The following is a 9,218-nucleotide window of genomic DNA, read 5'->3' on the forward strand; positions in this document are numbered from 1 at the left end:
GAGAACACATGCATTTCCACCATCAAAATCAGCAAATGCTTTCACCAATTCATTTTCTCTGTGTCAATCCATGTCTTAATATTTGATGTTCTGAAATTTGACTACGCTTTTAGTTGTACAAACTTTGGAAAAGAATTAAAAAAATATATATATATTAAGCAGGGGAACAAAATTGCCCTCATATGAGTTTTAATTTGAATACACGTAAAATCGTAAGAGTTGTGCCAATTTTCACTATTCCTAATGAAAGAACGCTGTGAAATGTGATAAAAGGCAGTATTTTCACGTACTCTTTAGTTCGTCTTGTAGAAGTAAATTTTTTTTTTTTCAAAATATTTGTTTTCAAGCACTGCATAAAATAAAATTTTCAGGTGTGCATGGAAATTTATGCAAGTGATGTGCGTGTTATAGGACAGTGTCTCTGCCATGTGATTTTAGTTTCATGAAGAACTCACTTTTCTAAACTTTAAACTCTGATGAAAATAGCCTACTTGTAATTTAATCTATTTATTGAAGTAATATTTGCATACATATATAGATGCAAATTTTTATCTCTTCAATATCGATTAAATTTACCAAAAAATCATTTCAGCAAATTTATTAATATATTTCTTGATCGTGCAAAGCACAGGTAAATTCACAAGTATTAGACGTAATATGATCATCTCCAAAGTGATTATGTGAAATCCTCTTGTTCTTGCTTCTTGGAGGGCAAGGAGTTGAGGCAGGAGGAGTTATAATAGTTTTCTTGCTTCAATTATAAAACAAACAAAAAGAAAAGGAAAAAAATTAACCAATAAATAGAGAGCATTCAGAAAATAGGTGAATAGGTATAAAACTGAAAACTCTAAATTTTTCATTCCAATTTATTGAGAAGTCAAACTAAAATAATCTGTTCGTTAATGACTAATGGGAACAGGAAAAGGCAGAATACTAAAACTTAATTCCAGGGAGTAAAGCATGAGATGTCCTTCTATTTATTTATCACCATGAGAACTAATGGAGCTAGCAATTTGTTCAACGAGGATTGGTAAAGGTTAAGCTCTGTGACTTAGAAACCATGCTTTGTCATACTTGGAATTTCATAGGTATTGCTTGAACTCCCATCTTGTAGTATTATCTGCGTCGTACTATCACCCCTAGTTGTGGCTCTCTGCCATGACTGTGAGCTCAAACCGGAGAGCACATAGGCTCGTCCCATCTGCTCGTAGAGTTCTTCCCTTGCCATCCTCTCTCTGATTTCGGTCAGTTCAGCATCAAGCCTGTTACAAAGACTATCACCTGCTTGGGCAGATGCTGAAGATAAAAGAGAAGATCTTCTGTTAGTTAGCATAGCTTGTGCACCCTCAATATCCCCCCTCTCTACCATCTCTTGTGCTTCTTCTATCGTTTCTGTTACTGCTAGCCGGTTTATCTGCCTATCAACCTCCAGACATACTATTACATCTGCAGGAGACAGAACTTGAGGCTGGCGTATCTTAACTGTCTCACCCTCCACTCTCATCATCTCATTGGACACAATATTTTTGTAAGAACATACCATTTTCAAGAATGATGTTGATGTTTCTACCCTTCCCTCGGGAATGTATACAAGAAATTGTTTCTCCTCATCTGCATACAAGTCCCCTATGTTAACTACGGCTTGCTGTCCTTGTTCATAAATTTCACTTACATATCTGCCTGAAGGGATGGAAACAATGTCTACTCCGGGTGATGGTGCTATGCAGTTAAGATGAAGCTCCTGGGCTACAACACTGAGGAGACCACCAATACACACAGTGGCGGATCCAGGATTTTCATTCAAGGGATTCGGAAAAAACAAAAGCTGAATATAAAAAAATAATGTTCTCAATGGGAATCGAACCTAGGACAATAGAGACAATTTTGAACACCCTGGACCGTTTGAGCTAACCTTTTGCATTTGTTCAAAAGTTAATATATGTACATAAATACAGAAAATCTACCTTATATATACACTGTAATTTTTTGCCGTGAACACCCTCGGGCCCCTTTAAATCCACCCCTGAATACACATTACAAAGGCATCTTGAACAGTAACAAGCGATTCAATGAATGAAAATGTGCCACCTGATGCATCAGAAATAGCATGTAGCATGCATAGCAGAAGAATCATGGTCTGAACCAAAGCCAAATGTATGAACAGGGAAAGTTGACAGATCCTCTGCCTCTGCCACTTCTCTATTGCAAGGACGAACGGAAGATGGCAAAATAATCAGATATCGAGGGATCAATGTTGGATTTGAGGATCTACGGTTTTTATTTCCATTACATTAGTTCCTGTTATCACCGTTATAAGTGTCTCCCCCATCAGACAAGAGAATGATACTCGCAACTGGATTCTTTTCACGCCTTTCTTCAAGAACACGAGTCCCCATCTTGAGTCCTTCCAAAATATTTGTCCCACCACTTGCTGAACTACCATTTATAGCCAGTAGAGCCTCTTGACGCCCTTGTTCAGTCATCCTTTGTAAGGGGAAGTTTATATGAGCTCTTGATGAGAAAGTAACAATAGCTAGCTGGTTGGAAAGCCCCAAGTTCTCTATGCACATTGCTTGCTTCAAGAGAGTCAACTTTGATCCATTCATGCTCCCACTAACATCTAGCGCCGTGACCAGGTCAATAGGTGCACGCTCTAGGTCCTGAGCACCATCTAAGAGTGGTGGTGCTCTTACTCCAACAAGAACTGCAAATTTTGGCACATCTTGAGCAGCAACAACTGCAGGAAATTCTACAAAAGATTTCATGAGGATAGAAGGTGAGGTGGTATGATCCATGCTGATGTTCGGAAGAGGCTCATCATATGAAAATTGAACATGCTGAGGACAGGGTGGAGCAATTATTGGTAGTGGACGAGAGAAGTTAACAGGATCTTCAAGTGATACATGGTAAGGAGACATGCGAGACCTTCCTGCATTTGGAAATTGGAGAGGGATCTCCTGCCATTTGCATCTGCAGATGGGACAAGGTGGTTTCCATGCTTTAACACTATTTCCAATTAAACTGAAGTGGAAAGCATGGCTGCATTCAGCAATGAATATAGCCTGACCATTCCCATCTTTCATACTCCCAAGGTAAATGACACATATTCGCTGTAACAACAAATTAAACAGCAAAGCAGCACATTAATCATTACGAATTTTCACTTAGATCAGTTTGGGTCATATAATTGGAAGGAGAGCGTAACTACCTGGACATTCTCTGTTTTTAACACGATATTAGGGGTCATACATTTCAAGAAACTTAATAAAATAATTAACAATTTAATTGGAAGTGAATGTTCCAATAAAATATACATGAGGACTTGATACTAGTTTGCTATTGAGTTAATTTCTAAGAAGATCACTTAACTAACAGTTTTATCTCAAAAAGTCATTCAATTTTATTTTGTAACACACTCAACTAATGGTAATTATCTCAGAAAATCACTCAATTTTTCTTTGTAACACAAAAGTCACTCAACTAACAGTAATTATCTCAGAAAGTCACTCAACATTATTTTATAATAGAAAAAAGTCACTCAAATATTTTCATTTCACCTATAACAACATACCCAGTTGAATCTCACAATGTGGGGTCTGGGGAGGGTAAAGTGTACGCAGACCTTACCCCCACCTTGGAAGGTAGAGAGGCTGTTTCCGAAAGACCCTCGGCTCAAAAGAAAATAAGGAAAACAAGGGAAAAGAGTCTTAACCAAGAGTAGAGATTGCTCATTTGTCTAAACCACAGACGATTACTTGTCTCGAATGGGAAAACAGCAGTTATCTAATACCTATGCAAGCAAGAGGTAAAAAATAATTTGTAGAATAGTTGAAGTATACACAAACTGGTCCGGATGCTGCTGTTATTTTGAAGAAATTCTTGACCGCCCATATCTACCTTTGTGAGTAAGGAATTGCGACTGACGTGAAACATGGTTAGGACCAGTGGCGGAGCCAGAATTTTCTATAAGGGGGTTCAAAAATATGAAGAAGTAAACATACGAAGAAGCCAAGGGGGTTCAACACCTACCATATATACATAATAAAATAATTTTAACCTTCAATATACACTGTAATTTTCTGCCGAGGGGGTTCGGATGAACCCCCTCGATTACACTTGGCTCCGCCCCTGGTTAGGACAATACCATTTAAGCGCAGCTTAGTGAGATTGTACTTTACGCATGAGTTGCATTCAGAGGCGGATCTAGGATTTGGAGTTTCCGGGTGCCATGCGTCATTAAATCATTTGGGTTTCGTGTTGGGTTATTCGTCTTTTCAGGCTTTGATTCGGGTTTTCTGTCTTTTCAGATGAAATATTTGTTTATAGCTTACACCCCACATTCGGCTGAGATCTTGAAGTGAAAAAAACATAAAACTTCCAATAAGATTACTAATATCATAAATATCCTTCATTTAAACTAAGTCAACTGGAAGTAAAAGAAAAAGAAAGAGATAAGAAGCTCTTGCAGATGCTGTAGCCTGTAAGTTGAGTTTTTTTTTTTTTTTTAAAAGTGTTTTTGCTGTGGTTCGATCCCACATTTTTGAAGAAATTCTTGACCGCCCATATCTACCTTTGTGAGTAAGGAATTGCGACTGACGTGAAACATGGTTAGGACCAGTGGCGGAGCCAGAATTTTCTATAAGGGGGTTCAAAAATATGAAGAAGTAAACATACGAAGAAGCCAAGGGGGTTCAACACCTACCATATATACATAATAAAATAATTTTAACCTTCAATATACACTGTAATTTTCTGCCGAGGGGGTTCGGATGAACCCCCTCGATTACACTTGGCTCCGCCCCTGGTTAGGACAATACCATTTAAGCGCAGCTTAGTGAGATTGTACTTTACGCATGAGTTGCATTCAGAGGCGGATCTAGGATTTGGAGTTTCCGGGTGCCATGCGTCATTAAATCATTTGGGTTTCGTGTTGGGTTATTCGTCTTTTCAGGCTTTGATTCGGGTTTTCTGTCTTTTCAGATGAAATATTTGTTTATAGCTTACACCCCACATTCGGCTGAGATCTTGAAGTGAAAAAAACATAAAACTTCCAATAAGATTACTAATATCATAAATATCCTTCATTTAAACTAAGTCAACTGGAAGTAAAAGAAAAAGAAAGAGATAAGAAGCTCTTGCAGATGCTGTAGCCTGTAAGTTGAGTTTTTTTTTTTTTTTTAAAAGTGTTTTTGCTGTGGTTCGATCCCACATTTTTGAAGAAATTCTTGACCGCCCATATCTACCTTTGTGAGTAAGGAATTGCGACTGACGTGAAACATGGTTAGGACCAGTGGCGGAGCCAGAATTTTCTATAAGGGGGTTCAAAAATATGAAGAAGTAAACATACGAAGAAGCCAAGGGGGTTCAACACCTACCATATATACATAATAAAATAATTTTAACCTTCAATATACACTGTAATTTTCTGCCGAGCGGGTTCGGAACCCCCTCGATTACACTTGGCTCCGCCCCTGGTTAGGACAGTACCATTTAAGCGCAGCTTAGTGAGATTGTACTTTACGCATGAGTTGCATTCAGAGGCGGATCTAGGATTTGGAGTTTCCGGGTGCCATGCGTCATTAAATCATTTGGGTTTCGTGTTGGGTTATTCGTCTTTTCAGGCTTTGATTCGGGTTTTCTGTCTTTTCAGATGAAATATTTGTTTATAGCTTACACCCCACATTCGGCTGAGATCTTGAAGTGAAAAAAACATAAAACTTCCAATAAGATTACTAATATCATAAATATCCTTCATTTAAACTAAGTCAACTGGAAGTAAAAGAAAAAGAAAGAGATAAGAAGCTCTTGCAGATGCTGTAGCCTGTAAGTTGAGCTTTTTTTTTTTTTTAAAAGTGTTTTTGCTGTGGTTCGATCCCACACTTCCAAGCACAGAAGCTTGGCCCAGTCGCCCTTCACCAGTGGCACTACGGTAATCTTTTGTTATCCAGGTGCCACTTTAATTATTTACCATGTGTTATATATACACACCTATATATACATAGGGGTTTCGTCGGAAGCTTGCGGGTGGCGTGGCATCCCCACGAGTCTTAGTGGATCCACCCCTGGTTGCATTCTAACCACCAATATCTTTTTCTTTTAACTCTAGAAAGGTTAGTGGTCATTTTCAGTGTTGATAAAAAGAAGAAGATGTTTTTACTGATTACAAAGTCAACTTAAAACGTCTGTATGAAAAAAGCCAAGAAAGGTCAACCTTTTATTTTTTACTACAAAAGGACATTTTTTTAATCTGGGAACTTTAAATGGGCGTTAAAAGCAAATGAGGACAATATTGTCGATGTATTCCTGTCTTCGCAAGCATAATCCTGGTTTCAGTATCTTGTAAAGATGGATTTTGTTAGTTTATTAATTCCTGAAATCGATGCCCAAAAAACATGACAAAATTTAAGATCCAAATATTACCTTGATTGATACGTCCAAAATAATAGTAAATGCAGAACAAAATCACAAATGAAGGGTAGATTAGTAAAAGAAAGATATGAATTTTAGTTAGAGAAAAGCACAAGCTCCAGCAGCAAATTAGTGGCCGCCAAAAAGTAAGAACGGGAACAAGGATGGAGAATTTCCTAATGACAAAAACGGGAAATTGAAAATATCAAAACAAGGAAAAAAAAGAGAGAGTAGAAAATGAAAGACGGACCTTGGAGGCTCGCGTGGTGGTGCTGAAGCTCCTGGGAGAACGGGACAAAGAGGAGGAGGACGGTGGGATTGCGGGTGATCCGGACTGGGAGTTATGGAAGGAGGGCTCGTTTTGGGAATTATTAACGTTACGCTTAGTAGGCGTTTCATCAATTTTCAAACCAGCTTTTGCTCATCAATTTTCAGTCATCAATTTTCAGTCATGATTTGAAATCTGATTTAAAATTATAGTTTGAACCCAAATTATTCAAAAAGCATAGTTTAGGGTTTGAAACCATGATTTCAACCTTTTTAAATACAAAATTTAACTCATAAATTAATATTTTGTAAAAAAAGATTCATAAGTTGGTAAAATATTTTTAACAATTATCTTCATCAATCATTTACCAATCTCATTAAATTCCACCAACCTTTATTTATGTCTATCAATCTTTAATTTGTGTGGGAAGATTATATTAAATAGTAGTTACATTACTATTTATGTTAAATTTTCGATTTTGTTGAAGTAAAGTTTGATTAATTGATGTTGCATTTTTGAGAAAAGTCTTCTAGTAGTGTACTAATTTTGTTATAAACTATGATTTGCTCATTTGATAAGATTATATAAGAATTGAGAATGTTTTGATAGTTTTCATAATTTGTGGGGTTTTTATGTCTATCAGAGAAAAATACAACTTCAAATATCCAAATTGTATGTTCAAACATGGTTTGAAATCATATTTCAAACTATGGTTTCAAACCATGTCCAAACGGAGCCTTAGGCTTAAATGATAGTCAGTTTGCGCCACATCTCTGCCATTTTTTTATTTTATTTTTCAGAGAGGGAGGGAGGGAGAGAGAGAGATGAGAAGCAAAAAGGGAAACAATGCAAGTGACTGGTTTTATGTGAAACCGAATTGAATATATATTGAGAAGTGAGAGTTTGATTGATGACGAGATAGAGATGGAGTAATTTAAGAGATAAGTTCAGCTTTAATGTTATTAATGCATAAGATTTTAACAGATCTATTTGTCCACAAATGACAAATTTGATTTGAAGATCCTCGTCATAATTTAGATATTGAGCTTTACATTTTATCAAAAATATGGTCAACTGTCATTTGATATCAGTTCTAATGCGACAAAATTTATTAAGATCTCTTCATTTTTCATCATTTTCAGTTACTTGAACCTCTTCCAAGGTCTATGAAGTATTATGTTGTGGTGCTTTTTGAAAGCACTTGCCTCATTATTAAGACCATCTTGATTATTTGCTCCTCTCCATCTTCAAGGAGTTTTATCTTTAGAACTAATGGTCTATCACCCTTCAGCCTTGCAATTAGACTTTGTCCTTCAAGGACTTTAATTCTAATAGGAGCACTTGCAGCTGGAATGTAATGACCCGTTAGGTCGTATTAAGGTTTATCCCCTTTTCACTAAATAACCTTCCTGTAGCTTTAAGATGATGTTTTTGACTTGCAGAGATTGGTGGCATGATTTTCGAGGAAATCGGGTGAGTTTCGGAAAAGAAAAAGGATATATTGGAAATCCTTATGTTAAAAAAAATATAAAAATAAAAAAAATATAAAAATAAATAAAAAAGAGATGGTTGACAAAAGTCAACACTGTGGTTAACGAACCTGTATGTGTGTTTGGACAGTTCCGTTAGGTCAGGAATATAATTTATGACTTAGTGGATAGTCGGGATGGATCCGAGGGGCTCAAGTGTGTTTTGGTTCTTGGTTGAGAAACTAGCTTTTATGATGAATTAGAGTTGACCATGGTCAACATCGGGTTAAGACGACCCCATATGTGTGTTTTGTGTGCGCGAGCAGGTTCGTAGTGTGTGACTAAAATGCGTATTTGATTTGTGTCCGGGCGATTCTGGATGAGTTCCGAAGGTTAAAATCATTTTTGGGAAACTTAGAGGATTTCTGATTCAGCTGGTTTTGGTGTGATCGCACATGCGGACTTCTAGTGGAACCTACGTAGCCACACCTGTGAGAGGTGGGCCGTAGGTGTGAAGTTTGGCTAAGGGGGAGGGGGTCGCACCTGCGAAGGTAAGGTCACAGAGCAGCATTCCACCTGCGGGAGGATGTTCGCATCTGCGGGCCTAGAGTGGTTAAGTGGTTCTCGCATCTGCTAGGTTTGACGCACCTGCAATGTCACTAGCAGTGTTGTAGTTCTTTTCCCCAAAATCGAACCTAGACATTTCATTTCATATCTTGAGTTAGAGACCTCGATTTTTGGAGATTTTCCAAGGGTTTATCACAATTCATCTCGGGTTAAGATTCTAACCTCCCATTTATCATTCTATCTTAGATTCTTAAGGGATTTGATCATTGAAATTATGATTTGAGTAGGAACATTGGGATTTCAAAGCCCTAAGTTGAAAATATTAAATTGTTCAAATTGAAAATCGAGTTGAAGTCAGACTTGTGTCATTTTTGGGATTTAGGCTCTATGGGTTACGAGTAATCTAATTTTGGGATGAAATTACATTTTTGCCCTCCGGCATTCCAGGTTACCTTTTTGGGTTTGAAAATTATATAGCAATATGAGTGTTTACGGGCTCGTATCTT

At 37.3% G+C, this 9,218-nt stretch overlaps 1 pseudogene; it reads right to left on the reverse strand.

Moving 5' to 3' along the window:
- Nucleotides 1-833: 833 nt before the first annotated feature.
- Nucleotides 834-8,848, reverse strand: LOC132637691 (E3 ubiquitin-protein ligase WAV3-like; annotated as a pseudogene).
- Between the last annotated feature and the right edge of the window lie 370 nt (nucleotides 8,849-9,218).

The sequence above is a fragment of the Lycium barbarum genome, chromosome 4 (genome assembly GCF_019175385.1).
Source record: "Lycium barbarum isolate Lr01 chromosome 4, ASM1917538v2, whole genome shotgun sequence".
Taxonomy (NCBI): Eukaryota; Viridiplantae; Streptophyta; class Magnoliopsida; order Solanales; family Solanaceae; genus Lycium; species Lycium barbarum.